The sequence below is a fragment of the Chiloscyllium plagiosum genome, chromosome 18 (assembly GCF_004010195.1).
Source record: "Chiloscyllium plagiosum isolate BGI_BamShark_2017 chromosome 18, ASM401019v2, whole genome shotgun sequence".
Lineage (NCBI taxonomy): Eukaryota > Metazoa > Chordata > Chondrichthyes > Orectolobiformes > Hemiscylliidae > Chiloscyllium > Chiloscyllium plagiosum.
Window position 1 is genome coordinate 60312799 of NC_057727.1, and position 15632 is coordinate 60328430.

The 15632-nt window shown below is 46.2% G+C and overlaps 1 long non-coding RNA gene across 2 annotated transcripts in view; it reads right to left on the reverse strand.

Annotated features, from left to right (window-relative positions):
• Positions 1 to 644: 644 nt before the first annotated feature.
• The window catches only part of LOC122559119, a 32703-nt gene continuing 17715 nt past the window's right edge, over positions 645 to 15632 (reverse strand). The window contains exons 1-3 of one of the 2 annotated variants that reach the window (XR_006314347.1): positions 12195 to 12503; positions 5896 to 6051; positions 645 to 862 (exon numbers count right to left, since the gene is read on the reverse strand). This is a non-coding gene — a long non-coding RNA (uncharacterized LOC122559119). Of the gene's footprint in view, positions 863 to 5895; positions 6052 to 12194; positions 12504 to 15632 lie in introns of those variants that run through there. The other variant, XR_006314348.1, reaches the window with a different exon arrangement.

Sequence of the window (15632 nt, forward strand, 5' to 3'; positions counted from 1 at the left end):
AATGATGATCAAGGAAGTTAAACTATCTGTTGAAGCCTTGTACTTTCTTCTTTGCTATGACCTGGGATTGTAGTCCAAGCAATATCTCCCTGTTTTGGAACAGGTACTCCCTCTCCCACAGTTTAAACCAGGTCATCTCTCTTTGTTTTTAAGCTATGTCCACAACTTATGAATGTTCTTCAGGGTCCCATGGAGTTCTACACTATTCCTCATTTTTAAATTGTGTTCAGTCCTCTGCTGTGTTTATTCAGATTAGATTAGATTACATTACATTACAGTGTGGAAACAGGCCCTTCGGCCCAACAAGTCCACACCGACCCGCCGAAGCGAAACCCACCCATTCCCCTACATTTACCCCTTACCTAACACTACGGGCAATTTAGCATTGGCCAATTCACCTGACCCTGCACATTTGGACTGTGGGAGGAAACCGGAGCACCCGGAGGAAACCCACGCAGACACGGGGAGAACGTGCAAACTCCACACAGTCAGTCGCCTGAGGCGGGAATTGAACCAGGGTCTCAGGCGCTGTGAGGCAGCAGTGCTAACCACTGTGCCACCGTGCCGCCCACCAATCTTCATTCAGTGAATGAAGATGTCTTCTCCCCCCCCCTCAGTTGAGCTACAAAAGAATCATTGCTCACTCAATACTCTCTCTGTCAACAGCACTGACTGTCTGGCGATGACCACAGAAAGATGCACGCATGGCCTAAAGTGGGTTGTTCTACTCCTTGATGTTTTCGCTTCTCATACGTTTGGCTGGGTTTTCACTTCCGACAAGTTATTGGCGATCCTGTGTCATTGCAGCTTTTCACACTCGGCCAAGAGATCTTCAATCTGTTTGGGAATTCCCAAAGGGAAGCTGGGAAAACAAGTGAAAGGGATGAGGGAAGTGAAAAGCTGCTGTAGTGATCCAGTTAAGAGTTATAAGTGTCATGGAGTTATACAGCACAGAAACAGACCCTACAGGCTAACCAGTCTGTACTGAACATAAACTACTCCCACCTACCTGCTCCTGGCCCATAGACCTCCAGACCTTTCCTGTTCATGTTCTTACACAAGTGTCTTTAAACACTGCGCTCACATCCACCATTTCCTCGGAAGATTCATTTAACATGCAAACCAATCTCTGTGTAAAACATGCGCCCCTCAGGTCTATTTTAAATCTCTCCCCTCTCACCTTAAAAATATGCCCCCCCCTGGCCTTGTAACCCACCATCCCAGGGAAAAGACACCTACCTTTAATTCTACATGTATCCCTCATGGTTTTCTAAACCTCCATAGGGTCACCTCTCAACTTCCTACACTCTGGTGAAAGATGTCCCAGTCTATCCAGCCTTTCTTTATAACGAATTCTGAATGTTTTCTTTTAACAAGTCAAGCTACACCACATGACTTTATTATATTTGATAACAAAGCAAACTTTATTGGATATAAAAGATTTAAATAAAACAAACACTGTTAACTTAACAACGTGGTTTATTACTACTAGGAGAAAGTGAGGACTGCAGATGCTTGAGATCAGAGTCCAAGAGTGTGGTGCTGGAAAAACACAGCAGGTCAGGCAGCATCCGAGGAACAGGAGAATTGATGTTTCGGGCATAAGCCCTTCATTCCTGATGAAGGGCTTATGCCCGAAACGTCAATTCTCCTGCTCTTCGGAGGCCGCCTGCCTGGCTGTGCTTTTCCAGCACCACACACTTTGGTGTATAACGACATATACCATCCACTCTGATTTACTTCTTATTTTCAGCAAGAATTCCTCTATTAGCCTGAAGCAGTCTTAAAGATGTTCATCTCTTTAGAGTTTCCAAGAATGACACAGAGATTTTCTCAGCCCCAGTGAGATTTCATTTACCCCCTTTTGACGATTAGGCCCAAGTGAATCTTCTGGGTGCAATCATTACCACAAGACTCTGGGGGGGGGGGGGGGGGTGGGGAGGAGGACCACTGTACATTCTTCCACTCACACTAACACAGTTCAATTCTCATCCATATGCCACATGGTCAATGATGAAGCTACTCTATAGTGCAGAACTAGGTCAGGATAAATTACTTTGGCTATCTCGTAGAGACTTAGGGCAGCACGGTGGCTCAGTGGTTAGCACTGCTGCCTCACAGCACCCAGGGACCCAGCTTCGATTCCAGCCTCGGGTGACTGTCTGCATGGGTTTCCTTCCAAAGATGTGCAGGTCAGGGTGAATTGGCCAAACTAAAGTGGTCCCTAGTGTGTAGGTTGGTGCATTAGTCAAGGGTTGAATGTAGGGGGTGGGTGGGTTACTCTTTGGAGGGTCGGTGTGGACTTGTTGGGCCAAAGGGCCTGTTTCCACACTGTAGGGAATCTCTTCTATGACTTGCAAGTCCTATGATATCCAAACTACAAGTAACTCTCTCAGCAAATGCCCAGATAAACTAAAACCATAGAATCTCCCTAATCTCCATCCATCTCCAAAATGGGTGGCCTGCTCTGTGCTGTCCTCAAACTTTCGGTTAATTATTCCATATCTCTAATTTCCTCTTGGATCTGATGAAATAAATGAGCTTACTGAAGGCTTTGAAACAATTTTGGTTCCATCTCCCCTAATTCGAAAGACCGCATCACACCACATCACATCACCGGTTCTCCAGCTACATAAATGGACCTGCTGATTTATGGTCTTACCTCTGTCTCTCTGCTGACTTCCTAAATCATTAGAGCTCCAATTGTAAAAAATGTAATCGACTCAAAACTCCAATTGCACTCATCCCACTTTCTACAGTTCCAAAAAAATTAATTCGTAAAGCTACAAGTTATATTCTAAAAGGAAATGACCTATTTTAAAACATGTGAACAATATTCTAAACAAAATATACAAGGGAAGCAAAGAAAGAGTACAGGGGTTGGGAGGTCATGTTGCGGCTGTACAGGACATTGGTTAGGCCACTGTTGGGATACTGCATGCAATCCTGGTCTCCATGCTTTAGGAAGGATGTTGTGAAGCTTGAAAGGGCTCAGAAAAGATTTACAAGGATGTTGCCAGAGTTGGAGGGTCTGAGCTATAGGGAGAAGCTGAATAGGCTGGGGCTGTTTTCCCTGGCTGCGGGCTGACCTTATAGAGGTTTATAAAATCATGAGGGGCATGGATAGGGTAAATAGACAGGTATTTTCCCTGGGGTGGGGGGGGGGGGGGAGTCCAAGACTCCAGGGTTTAGGGTGAGAGGGGAAAGATATAAAAGAGACCTAAGGGGCAACTTTTTCACACAGAGGGTGGTACGTGTGTGGAATGAGCTGCCAGAGGAAGTGGTGGAGGCTGGTACAATTACAGCATGTAAGAGGAATCTGGATGGGTATATGAATAGGAAGGGTTTAGAGAGATATGGGCCAAGTTCTGCCAAATGGTACTAGATTTATCTAAGATGTCATGGATGAGTTGGACTGAAGAGTCTGTTTCCATGCTGTACATCTCTATGACTCGATGACACCAGCAGGGAATCCCAAAGTCTACAGTCAGCATGGAAATAATAAAAGGCTGGTGAAATGGGAGGAGGGTGAATGAATGAATGTATCAAGGCAGGTGGTTTTAATGAGAACCTTTCACCTCTATTTACTGAAGAAAGAGATGTTGCCAAAGTCCTGCGTTAGTTGGGCCGAATGATAGATCGATGAAAAGACTGACTGATAGAGATAAGAACATAAGGGCATTCAAACTAGGATGAGCTGGCCCTTCGAGCCCGCTCCGCCATTCAATAAAGATCATGGCTGATCTTGTCATGGTCCCAGCTCTACTTATTCACACTCTTACTGTAACCCTTAATTCTTTTGTTGTTCAAAAAAATCATCGATGTTAGCTTTAAAGGCATTTACTGAGGAAGCCTCAATCACTTCACTGGGCAGGAATTTCATAGTTTCACAATCCTGAATAAGTTCCCTTTTCAATTCAGTCCTAAATCTGCTCCCCCTAATCTTGAGGCCCTTTTATCCTAGTTTCACCCACCAGTGGGAACGTCCTGTCCACTTCTATCTCTCAAAACCATAGGATCAAAACCATAGGATTCAGGTTAACAAGGAATGGGAAAAGAACCAACAGAGATAGAAGGAAAATCCTTTTCACACAGTGAGGGGTTAGGGTCTGGAACGTACTGTCTGAGAGTCTGGGGGAGGCAGGTTCACTCACAAAGAAGGACAAGATTCCATTTGCCTTCCTAATTACCTGTTGCACCCGCAGACCAACCTTCGGTGATTCATGCACAAGGACACTCAAGTCCCCCTGCATAGCAGCATGCTGCAATCTTTTTACTATTCAAGTGGGTATATGAATAGGAATGGTTTAGAGGGATATGGGCCAAATGCTGGCAAGTGGGACTAGATTAGGTTGAGGTATCTGTTTGGCACGGACAAGTTGGAGCGAAGGGTCTGTTTCTGTGCTGTACATCTTTATGACTCTATAACTAAGTAATAGTCCTTTTTTACTGTCATTCCTACCAAAATGGATGTCTTCACATTTATTAACATTGTATTCCAACTGCCAGACCTTTGCCCACTCACTTAAACTATCTCTGTCCTTCTGTAACGTTTCACAGTGCTCTGCCCACTTTGCTCTCTCTTAGTGGCATCTGCAAACTTTGACACACTACACGTGGTCCCCAACTCCAAATCATCGATGTAAATTGTGAATAAGTGCGGTCCCAGCACTGATTCTCTGAGGCACACCACTGATTGATCCATCCCAACTGTTTAAGGACCTAGACTTGGGTCTACGGGTCCCGGTTTCAAACTGGACAGATGATACCAAATGTGGATACACAGGGGTGGGTCCCTGATTTACGAAGATCTGACTTGCCAACACCTGCACTTACGAACGTGATTTCATACAGGGGTGTAATTTGAAAGATCCGAGACATGACCATTTTCAGTACTTACAAAGGTCTCCTTCAGATTGGGCAGTACTTGGTTTCAAATTGAGTTTGCAGAAGGGAGCCGGTGTTAGACCTCCACAGGTATAAAGACTGGCTGGTGAATGTATGGTAGATTAAAATTTAATATGGGGAAATGTGAAGTGATATATTTTGATCAGAGAGGCAATAGAAAATTAAGGATACAGTTTTAAAGGTCAAGGTGCCTGGAGGTATTTCTGCTAAAATCATTGAAAGTGACAGGCTGGAGGTGTAGTTAATAAAGCATACAGCTTATTGAGTTTTATTAATAGGGACATATAACATAAGAGTAAGGGGGTGCTGTTCAATTCTAAATAAAACACGGCTTTCACCCTCAGCTGAGTATTGTCCTTAACTTTAGAATTAATACAAAAGGCAGTGGAGAGGGAGAGGGGTGAAAAAGGATTAATGAGGATGATCCCAGGCATGAGGAAGATCAGTTATGTGGATGGATTAGGGAATTTGGTACTGCTCTCCCTGGAGAAGAGACGGTTGAGGAGAGATTTGATTGAGGTGTTCAGGATCATGAAGGAACTGGTTACGGTACACTGTCCGCATTGATGGATGGATCAAAACCACAGGATTCAGGTTAACAAGGAATGGGAAAAGAACCAACAGAGATAGAAGGAAAATCCTTTTCACACAGTGAGGGGTTAGGGTCTGGAACGTACTGTCTGACAGTGTGGGGGAGGGGCAGGTTCACTCGAGGGGATAGGGCCTGGAATGTACTGTCTAGAGTGTGGGGGAGGCAGGTTCACTCGAGGGGTTAGGGTCTGGAATGTACTGTCTGAGAGTGTGGGGGGAGGCTGTTCACCCGAGGGGTTAAGCTTTGGAATGTACTTAAATTGTCAGCCATTTTGAAATGACGATCAGTGGTGAATTGAGTATGAGCTGGTTACCCCACACATCTCCATACAGAGACTGGTTTCAGTTGGCACATGCAGGTGGGCATTGTGGGAAAGGCAGGAATGTAGGGGCTACCTTTGACACTTTAGTCTGGTGTCTGAAACAGCTGCCACCCCCAGCCCGACTGCTTTCTCCCGTCCTCTCCGACTACAGCTTGGTTCACTGTCATAAAGCTACGTTCTGTCATCTCCTCCTCGATTTTCTATGTACATTTCTGTTGCACTCGAAAGTCTGGTGGAATAGAATAAAACTCAGTCAAGACCAGTGAATCTGATCTGAGCTAAACTTCCACATGCAGATATACTCAAGGTGTTTGCACAGCTCCATTATTTCCCACTGTGACTGGGCTTTCCTATTGCCCCCCACCCCCCAAACACTTACTGTCCTCTCTGTTCAAATACCTGATTTGGCTTTACTCTCTGCCTTGAGTTGTTGTGTCTTCTATCAGGACTATATGCCCCAGTGTGGCCATTCTCAGCAGCTGGATTTACCCTCCCCCTTTCCTTATCCCATGGAAAATTCCTCCATTTCATTCCCTCTCTCCTCTCCTCCACTTCCCCCCTATTTTGAAGGAATTGCTCTTTCCACTCAGCTCACCCTGACACTAATGGTTTGGTTGTCTGATCAGGCTCCGCGCGCTCAGATATTGTGTCACCATTAGCCTCAGGAGCAGCAGTGAACCATTCAGCCCATCAAGTCGGATCCTCCTCGTCTCTGTCTTGAATGGGTGACACCTTATCCTGAGACCATGCCTTCTGGTTCTAGACTCTCCCACAATGGGAAACAACTTCTCCACGTCTACCCTGTCAAGTCCTCTAATCATCTTGATTGTTTCAATAAGGTTGCCTCTCACTCTTCGAGACTCCAATGAATACAAGCCCAATCTACACAACTTCAACTCCTAAGAAAGTCTTTGCATATTCGGGATTAACGCAGTGAATATTCTCTGGATATCCTATTATATCTTAGATAACCAAATCAAATCTGTTCAATGTATTCAATGTGCCTTGTATTGTTTTTGGAAAAGCTCCTTACTTTTTTACTCCATTCCCATTGTAAGACAATAGTTAGTTGGCACGGAAACGGGGAATTTGATTTTTGGCTTTTCTCCCTCTGACCCTGGCTCATTTCCTCACTGCCTCAGCTCGACAGAACTCAATTTCCAACTTTTCATTTCCTGTCCACTATGGTTTACCGAGCTTCCCCTGAATAGATTCCCTTCCCCCCCCCCCAGTTTCAGTTTTTCCTAAACTTTTTGATCCTCATTCAGCTTCCCGACAGTGTTCTGGAATTTTCTGTATCTCCTGCAGCAGAACGCTAGGCTGGACTTCAAGTTGTGGAGGGTTAGGGATTCAAAGGTGGATAGGTAAGACAGTGTCTGGCCCTGTGTTGGAAATCAGTGTATTAAACGTTCTGAAACTAACCTCTGAGGCACAGGAGATTCACCAATGAAATCTCAGAAAAGCCACTCACTCACTTATTCACTCACTGACTCATTCACACACTTTCACTCACTCACTCTCACTCTCTCACTCACTCAGTGGATAAAATCCCCCAGATAGGGAACTTCACCCTCTGCTAGAGGGGTCCCGATGGTACCCAGTGCCAGTCCCAAGGTCATTGAGTCCCAAGTAAGGATGGGCACCATTCGCCAAATCTGATTGTGATGAGGTCAGTAAGGTGGATCTCATAGAATATGAATTCCCTGCATGGGGCTGTTAACCGGGCCTGGCTGACAGATAGGAACAGGTGGAAGTGCAGATGCTGGAGGTCAGAGTCAAAAGAAGATCGTATGAGGAAAGGCTGAGGCACTTGGGGCTGTTTTCATTGGAGAAAAGAAGGTTTAGGGGTGACTTGATAGAGGTGTATAAGATGATTGGCATATGGAGGATAGTGGGCTAGTGTAGGTTAGGTGGGCTTGGATCGGTGCAACATCAAGGGCCTGTCCTGCGCTGTATTCTTCTATGTTCTATGTTCTATGTAAGGCACTGGAAAAACACAACAGGTCAGGCAGCATCCGAGGAGCAGGAGAGTTGACACTTCGGGCATAAGCCCTTCATCAGGAATTGAAGAGTTAAACAGTTGTGTCAGAGGTTCTGTTCACCCTGAGAGCCGCCTCTGACAGAGCTGGATCAGGGTCAGGGCTCTCCATGTGTCAATAAAGGATGACGTGGTGAGGGGAGACCAGCTTGTGTGGAGTTACCTCAATGGTGACAAGAGAAAAGCACACTCCTGAAGAAGCTTGCTTGCAACACTCACCTTTGAGTTAGAACGTAGAACATAGAACAGTACAGTGTAGTACAGGCCGTTCAGCCCTCAATGTTGCGATGCCCTGTGAAACCAATCTGTGAAGCCCATCTAACCTACACTATTCCATTCTTGTCCATATGCCTGTCCAATGACCATTTAAATGCCCTTAAAGTTGGTGAGTCTACTATTGTTGCAGGCAGGGCATCCCTCGCCCCTAATCCTCTCTGAGTAAAGAAACTATCTCTGACATCTGTCCTCAATTTAAAGTTTCGTCCCCTTGTGCTAGCCATCACCATCCAAGGAAGAAGGCTCTCACTGTCCACCTTATCTAACCCTCTGATTATCTTATATTAAGTCACCTCTTAAACTTTTTCGCTCGAACGAAAACAGCCTCAAGTCCCTCAGCTTTTCCTCATAAGACCTTCCCAGACAACTTCCTAGTATATCTCCTCTGAGCCCTTTCCAAAGCTTCCATATCCTTCCTATAATGCGGTGACCAGAACTGTACGCAATACTCCCAAGTGCAGCCTCACCAGGCTTTTGTTCGGTTGCATCATGACCTCATAGTTCTGAAACTCAGACCCTCTACCCATAAAAAGCTAACACACCATATGCCTCCTTAACAGCCCTATCAACCTGGGTGGCAATTTTCAGGGATCTATGTACATGGACACCGAGATCTCTCTGTTCATCAACACTACCAAGAGTCTTACCATTAGCCCAGTACTCTGCATTCCTGTTGCTCCTTCCAAAGTGAATCACCTCACAATTTTCCACATTAAACTCCATTTGCCACCTCTCAGCCCAGCTCTGCAGTTTATCTATGTCTCTCTGTAACCTGCAACATCCTTCGGCACTATCCACAACTGTACCAACCTAAATGTTGTCTGCAAATTTTCTAACCCATCCTTCTATTCCCTCATCCAGGTCACTTATAAAAATGACAATCAGCAGTGGACACAAAACAGATCCTTGCGGTACACCACGAGTAACTGAAATCCAGGATGAACATTTCCCATCAACCACCACCCTCTGTCTTCTTTCAGCTAGCCAATTTCTGATCCGAATCGCTAAATCACCCTCAATCCCATGTCTTATTATTTTGTGCAGTAGCCTACCGTGGGGAAACTTTGCAAAGACCTTACTGAAATCCATATACACCACATTAAAGGCTTTACCCTCATCCACCTGTTTGGCTACCTTCTCAAAGAACTCAATAAAGTTTGTGAGGCATGACTGCCCTTCACGAAACCGTGTTGACTATCCCTCATCAAATTATTCCTATCAAGATGATTATAAATCCTATATTTTATAACCTTTCCCAACACCTTACCCACAACCGATGTAAGGCTCACTGGTCTATAATTTCCAGGGTTGTCTCTACTCCCCTCCTGAACAAGGGAACAACATATGCTATCCTCCAGTCTTCTGGTAGTATTCCTGTAGACAATGACGACATAAAGGTCAAAGCCAAAGGCTCTGCAATCTCCTCCCTGGCTTTCCAGAGAATCCTAAGATAAATCCCATCCGGCCCAGGGGATTTATCTATTTTCACACTGTCCAGAATTGCTAACACGTCCTCCTTGTGAACTTCAATCCCATCTAGTCTAGTAGCCTGTTTCTCAGTATTCTCCTCACCAACATTGTCTTTTTCCAGTGTGAATACTGATGAAAAATAATCATTTAGCACTTCCCCTATCTCCTCAGACTCCACGCACAACTTCCCACTACTATCCTTGATTGGCCCTAATCTTACTCTAGTTATTCTTTTATCCCTTATATTACTATGCAAAGCTTTAGGGTTTTCCTTGATCCTATCCACCAATGGCTTCTCATGTCCTCTCCTCTCTCATCTTAGCTCTCTCTTTAGGTCTTTCCTGGCCACGTTGTAACTCTCACTCACCCTAACTGAGCCTTCACATCTCATCCTAACATAAGCCCTCTTCTTCCTCTTGACAAGAGATTCAACTTCTTTAGTAGACCACAGCTCCCTTGCTCAACCACTTCCTCCCTGCCTGACAGGTACATACTTATCAAAGACACACAGTAACTGTTCCTTGAATAAGCTCCACATTTCTATTGTGCCCATCTCCTGCAATTTCCTTCACCATGCTATGCATCCTAAATCTTGTCTAGTCGCATCGTCCCTTTTCCCCAACTGTAACTCTTGCCCTCTGGTGTATACCTATCCCTTTCCATCGCTAAACTAAACACAACTGAATTGTGGTCACTATCACCAAAGTGCTTACCTACCTCCAAAGCCAACACCTGGCCAGGTTCATTACCCAGTACCAAATCCAATGTGGCCTTGCCCCTTGTTGGCCTGTCTACATACTGTGTCAGGAAACACTCCTGCACACATTGGACACAAAAGTACTTGTACTATAGTATTCCCAGTCAATACTTGGGAAGTTGAAGTCCCCCATAACAACTACCCTGTCACTCTTGCTCCTTTCCTCTACATCTCTGGAACTACTGGGGGGGCCTATAGAAAACTCCCAACAGTGTAACCTCATATTTCCTGTTTCTAATCTCAGCCCATACTACCTCAGTAGACGAGTCCTCAAACGTCCTTTCTGCAGCTGTAATACTGTCCTTGACTAACAATGTCATAACCCGCCCTGTTTGACCATTTTTCCTGTTCTTACTGAAACATCTAAATCCTGGAACTTGCAATAACCATTCCTGTCCCTGCTCTACCCATGTCTCCGGAATGACCACAACATCGAAATCTTAGATACCAACCCATGCTGCAAGTTCACCCACCTTATTCCAGATGCTCCTGGCGTTGACGTAGTCACACTTCAAACCGACTTTTAGCTTGCCGGTGCCTTCTTGCGACCCTGAAACTTGATTTCTGACTTCACTACTCTCAACCTCTTGTATACTTGAACTACAATTTAGGTTCCCATACGCCTGCTGATTTAGTTTAAACCCACCCTCAGAACATTAGCAAATGATCCCCCCCAGGATATTGGTACTCCTCTGGTTCAGGTGAAGACCGTCCTGTTTGTGCAAGGTCCCACCTATACCAGAAAAAGCCCCAATTATCCAGGAATCCAAAACCCTCCCTCCTGCACCATTCCTGTAGCCACATGTTCAACTCCTCTCTCTCCCTATTCCTCGTATTGCTACCTCGTGGAAGAGCAACAAATTAGAGAAACAACTCTCTTTGTTCTAGCTCTAAGCTTCCACCCTAGCTCCCTGAAATTTTGCCTTAAATCCCCATCCCTTTTCCTACTTATGTTATTGGTGTCGATGTGGAACACGACTTGGGGTTGCTCTCCCTCCCCCTCAAGGATCCTGAGAACATGATCAGAGACATCATAAACACTGGCACCAAGGAGACAATACACCAACCATGAGTCTCTGTCATTCCTACAGAATCTCCTATCTGTCCCTCTAACTATGGAGTCCCCAATGACTAATGCTCTGCTCCTCTTATCCCTTGCCTTCTGAGCAACAGGGACAGACTCTGTGCCAGAGACCTGTGCCCCATTTCTTGCCCCTAGTAAGTCACCCCCCACCAACAGTATCCAAAACAGTATACTTGTTGTTGAGGGGAACGGCCACAGGGGATTCCTGCACTGTCTGCCGGTTCCCTCTCTGACCCCTGACGGTAACTCATCTACCTTCTTCTTTTACCTGAGGTGTGCCTACCTCCCTGTAACTCCTTACAATAACCCCCTCTGCCTCCCGAATGATCCGAAGTTCATCCAACTCCAGCTCCAGCACCCTAACGCGGTTTTCGAGGAGCTGGAGTTGGGTGCACTTCCCACAGATGCAGTCAGCAGGGGACACTAGAGGTAACTGTTCCCTCCCATGTTCTGCAGGAGGAACATTCAACTGCCCTAACCTCCATTCCCACTATTCCAAATTCCCAAAGAGACGACTGAAAACTAAAAGGGAGGGAGAAAAGAAGGCTAGTCACCTTATCATTCCAGCAGTCAGAACAGTTTTTTTTGGTTAGAGGAGGAGGTTGGGTGGGAGACACTACCCGAGTAGTGTTTCGGGTAAAGCAACCACCCAAATATCAAGCCTGAGTTACCCAGCAGTCCCATGTCCGCTCCTGCTCAGCATGCGCTCTGCCTATTTTTTAAAAACTTTTTAAACATTACTCCTACCTTCCCATCAGGCCTCTGGTCCTCGCTGTCGCTCCTCCCACTGCAGCTGCTGCCGAGGGAGTGAAGCATTAGGGGTCAGCATTTCTAGCATCATGCCGCTATTTGGGAAGCTGGATCCTGCCATCGAAGACTGGGACCAGTATGCGGAAAGAACGTGTTATTTTCTCCGGGTAAATGACGCTGGGGTAAATGAAAAGCAATGGGTAATTCCCCTGACAGTTTTACTTGGCAATTTGAGAATCAGGAGAATCTATACCAGGATTTGTCACGAGTTAAAATGACTTGCAGAGCCATGCGACTTTGGTTTAACTATTAATGAGATGTTGATGAAGCAACCGTGGGCGGCACAGTGGTTAGCCCTGCTGCCTCACAGCGCCAGAGACCCGGGTTCAATTCCCGCCTCAGGCGACTGACTGTGTGGAGTTTGCACGTTCTCCCCGTGTCTGCGTGGGTTTCCTCCGGGTGCTCCGGTTTCCTCCCACAGTCCAAAGATGTGCAGGGTCAGGTGAATTGGCCATGCTAAATTGCCCGTAGTGTTAGGTAAGGGGTAAATGTAGGGTTATGGGTGGGTTGCGCTTCGGCGGGTCGGTGTGGACTTGTTGGGCCGAAGGGCCTGTTTCCACACTGTAATGTAATCTAATCTAATCTAATTTGGTATGTGGGATTGTATGTGTATGTTGTAACTATGCAAAAGCGCCCACTGGCCCAACCGCTACTACACCTGGCTTTGTCATTGGGAAAAGGTGGCAAGTGGGGCATGCGGTCCAGGGTATTCTGGTGGAAGTGGACAGCCAAACGTTCCAGTTGAGCTTGGGGAACAACAATTGAGTGGAACAGCAATTGCATTACCTCACTAAGGACATGTCCTGAACAGAGGGACTCTAACAAAGCCCTAAAGCAAAGCCAAGCCTCGACCAAATGGTTCCAATTTTCTTGCTGATCCTGGCGAGCAAGCCATTGCTGGTAGTTTGCAGACTTGAGGACAGTTGAAGATGCCCACTAAATCTAAATTGAGTTGGAGAACTCATTGGCCAGTATTCAGGAGAGTGCAGATCCTGGAACGTCCCCTTACATCTGGTTTCGGACAGTTAAACTGTTCAGAACCTAATCCGAAAACAGAACCAGTCAAAATAACTGCCTGGTGAAATGGTCACCCGGTTCCAACGGAGGTCGATACTGGGCGGCCGTTTCGGTAATCGCTGAACCAGTCTTTAACAAAATTCGCTCTGTAGTTTGCACAAGAACTTGGCTAGACTAAGGACCTATACCAGGCAACCTTTACAGATGCCCACTTTGGTTCCAGCGTCTTATGAGAGCTCGCTCATTTTGCAGCTGATGGTAGCAGAAGGCTGGAGCCCAGGTCTGATGGGGCGAAACTGGTTGAGAAAGATTCACCTAGGTTGGCTTGACATTTTTCGATTAAAAAATGGCTGCATGAGTGAAGTCCTAATTAAATACCTGGAAGTTTGTCAGGATGGGTAAAGCGTCAGGGGCTGAGGAGTGACCTTATAGGGGTTTATAAAATCACGGATAGGATAAATAGACAAAGTCTTTTCTCTAGGGTGGGGGAGTCCAGAACTAGAGGGCATAGGTTTAGGGTGAGAGGGACAACTTTTTCACACAGAGGGTGGTACGTGTATGGAGTGAGCTGCCAGAGGATGTGGTGGAGGCTGGTACAATTACAACATTTAAAAGGCATCTGGATGGGTATATGAATAGGAAGGGTTTGGAGAGATATGAGCCAAGTGCAGGCAGATGGAACTAGATTGGGTTGGCATATCTGGTCGGTGTGGACGGGTTGGACCGAAGGGTCTGTTTCCATGCTGTACATCTCTATGACTCCACGACTCTAAGTGCGGAATGCAGGTTAGCGGGGAGAGAGCAGGAGCATTGAGTCTCAGAGCAGGAGCAGAGATTCCCAGCAGGATCAGAGAGTTTTGCAGGAGGAACAGAAAATTTTCCAGTAGGAGCAAACAGCTTCCACCCAGAGCAGGGAGATTCTCAGTGGGAACAGTGAGATTCCCAGCAGGAGCAGACTTTCTCAGCAGGAGCAGAGAGATTCACAGCAGGGACAGTGAGTTTCCCAGTGGGAATAGGAATATTTCCAGTGGGAGCAGAGAGAATATCAGCAGGTGCAGAGTAGATCCCAGCACCACACCCACTCCTCCATGCCAGGACAGGGGAAGTTCCCAGCATGAATAGTATGAATTCCAGCAGGAACATGGAGAATCTCAGCAGGAACACAGAGATTCAGAGCCATAAGAGAGAGAATCCCAGCAGGAGCAGGCAAATGCCAGCAGCAGCAGTGAGTTTTCCAACAGGACCAGAGAGCTCCAACTAGAGCAGAGAGATTCTCAGCAGGAGCAGAGAGTTTCCCAGTAGCAGCAGGGAAATACTCACCTGGAGCAGAGAGATTCCCAGCAGGAGCAGAGAGTTTTCCAGAGAGATTCCCAGCAGGAACAAGGAGCATTCTAACAGGTGTAGAGAGGGTCCTGACACTCCCAGCTGGAACACAGAGGATCCCAGCAGGAGCTGAGAGTCCCTCAAGTGGGAACAGGGTGAATCCCAGCAGGAGCTGAGAGAATCTCAGCAGGGCAGAGAGATTCCTAGCGGCAACAGGAAAAGTCCCAGTAGGAACTGGGAGAATCCCAGCACCCGAAATCACCAGTGAACGAACACACAGGGTGTTAAAAAGCTGAATTGGAATCAAACACAATTTGATTAATATAATTGATTTAAAGGTTAGGATTTAGCCCGTTTGTACACAATGTAACATTTATTAAAGTTGGAATGGTCTGTGTTTCTGTGAGGTTCTAATGTCTGCTTTTGTGTTTTTGTTGTTTAATAAATGTTTTCGATTTCTCTGCTCATAGTGTTTGCTAATCCCACTCCTGAATTCCTCCTTCAAACTCCGTTTCCTGCTCCTGCTGTGTTTTGTCACAGATTCTTTCTTATTGTCATTCTGAAGGGAGGTTCCTGGCCCAGATATACGAACAAATGCCTGTTTCCTGCTGATATGAAGGAGGGAAACACAATAACAAGGAAATGTGGCCTTGGAACAGCAGTAAGCTCACCACAAAGCTGACACAAATAGACCAGAGCCGGGAGTTTAATCAGACTAAGACCAGGAAGGTAATCAGTAGCAGCTCAGCCACAGTTCACAGCTACCAAACTATTCACAGAAAAGACAGACAAGGTTTCATGGTAAGAGCCAGGCAGACGGGGTCAGTCAACATGACTGGCTACGATACAAACAAAATCACACTCACCCCACACACTGTCACACTCACAATGACACACTCACACTCACCCCTCACCCTGACACACTCACACAGACCCCGCACACTGACCTCACCACTGTCCAAAACCGCCCCTACCCTGGCCCTCACAGCAGCCCAACACTGCCCCCGGGCTAACCCCAAACACCGACCCAAACCA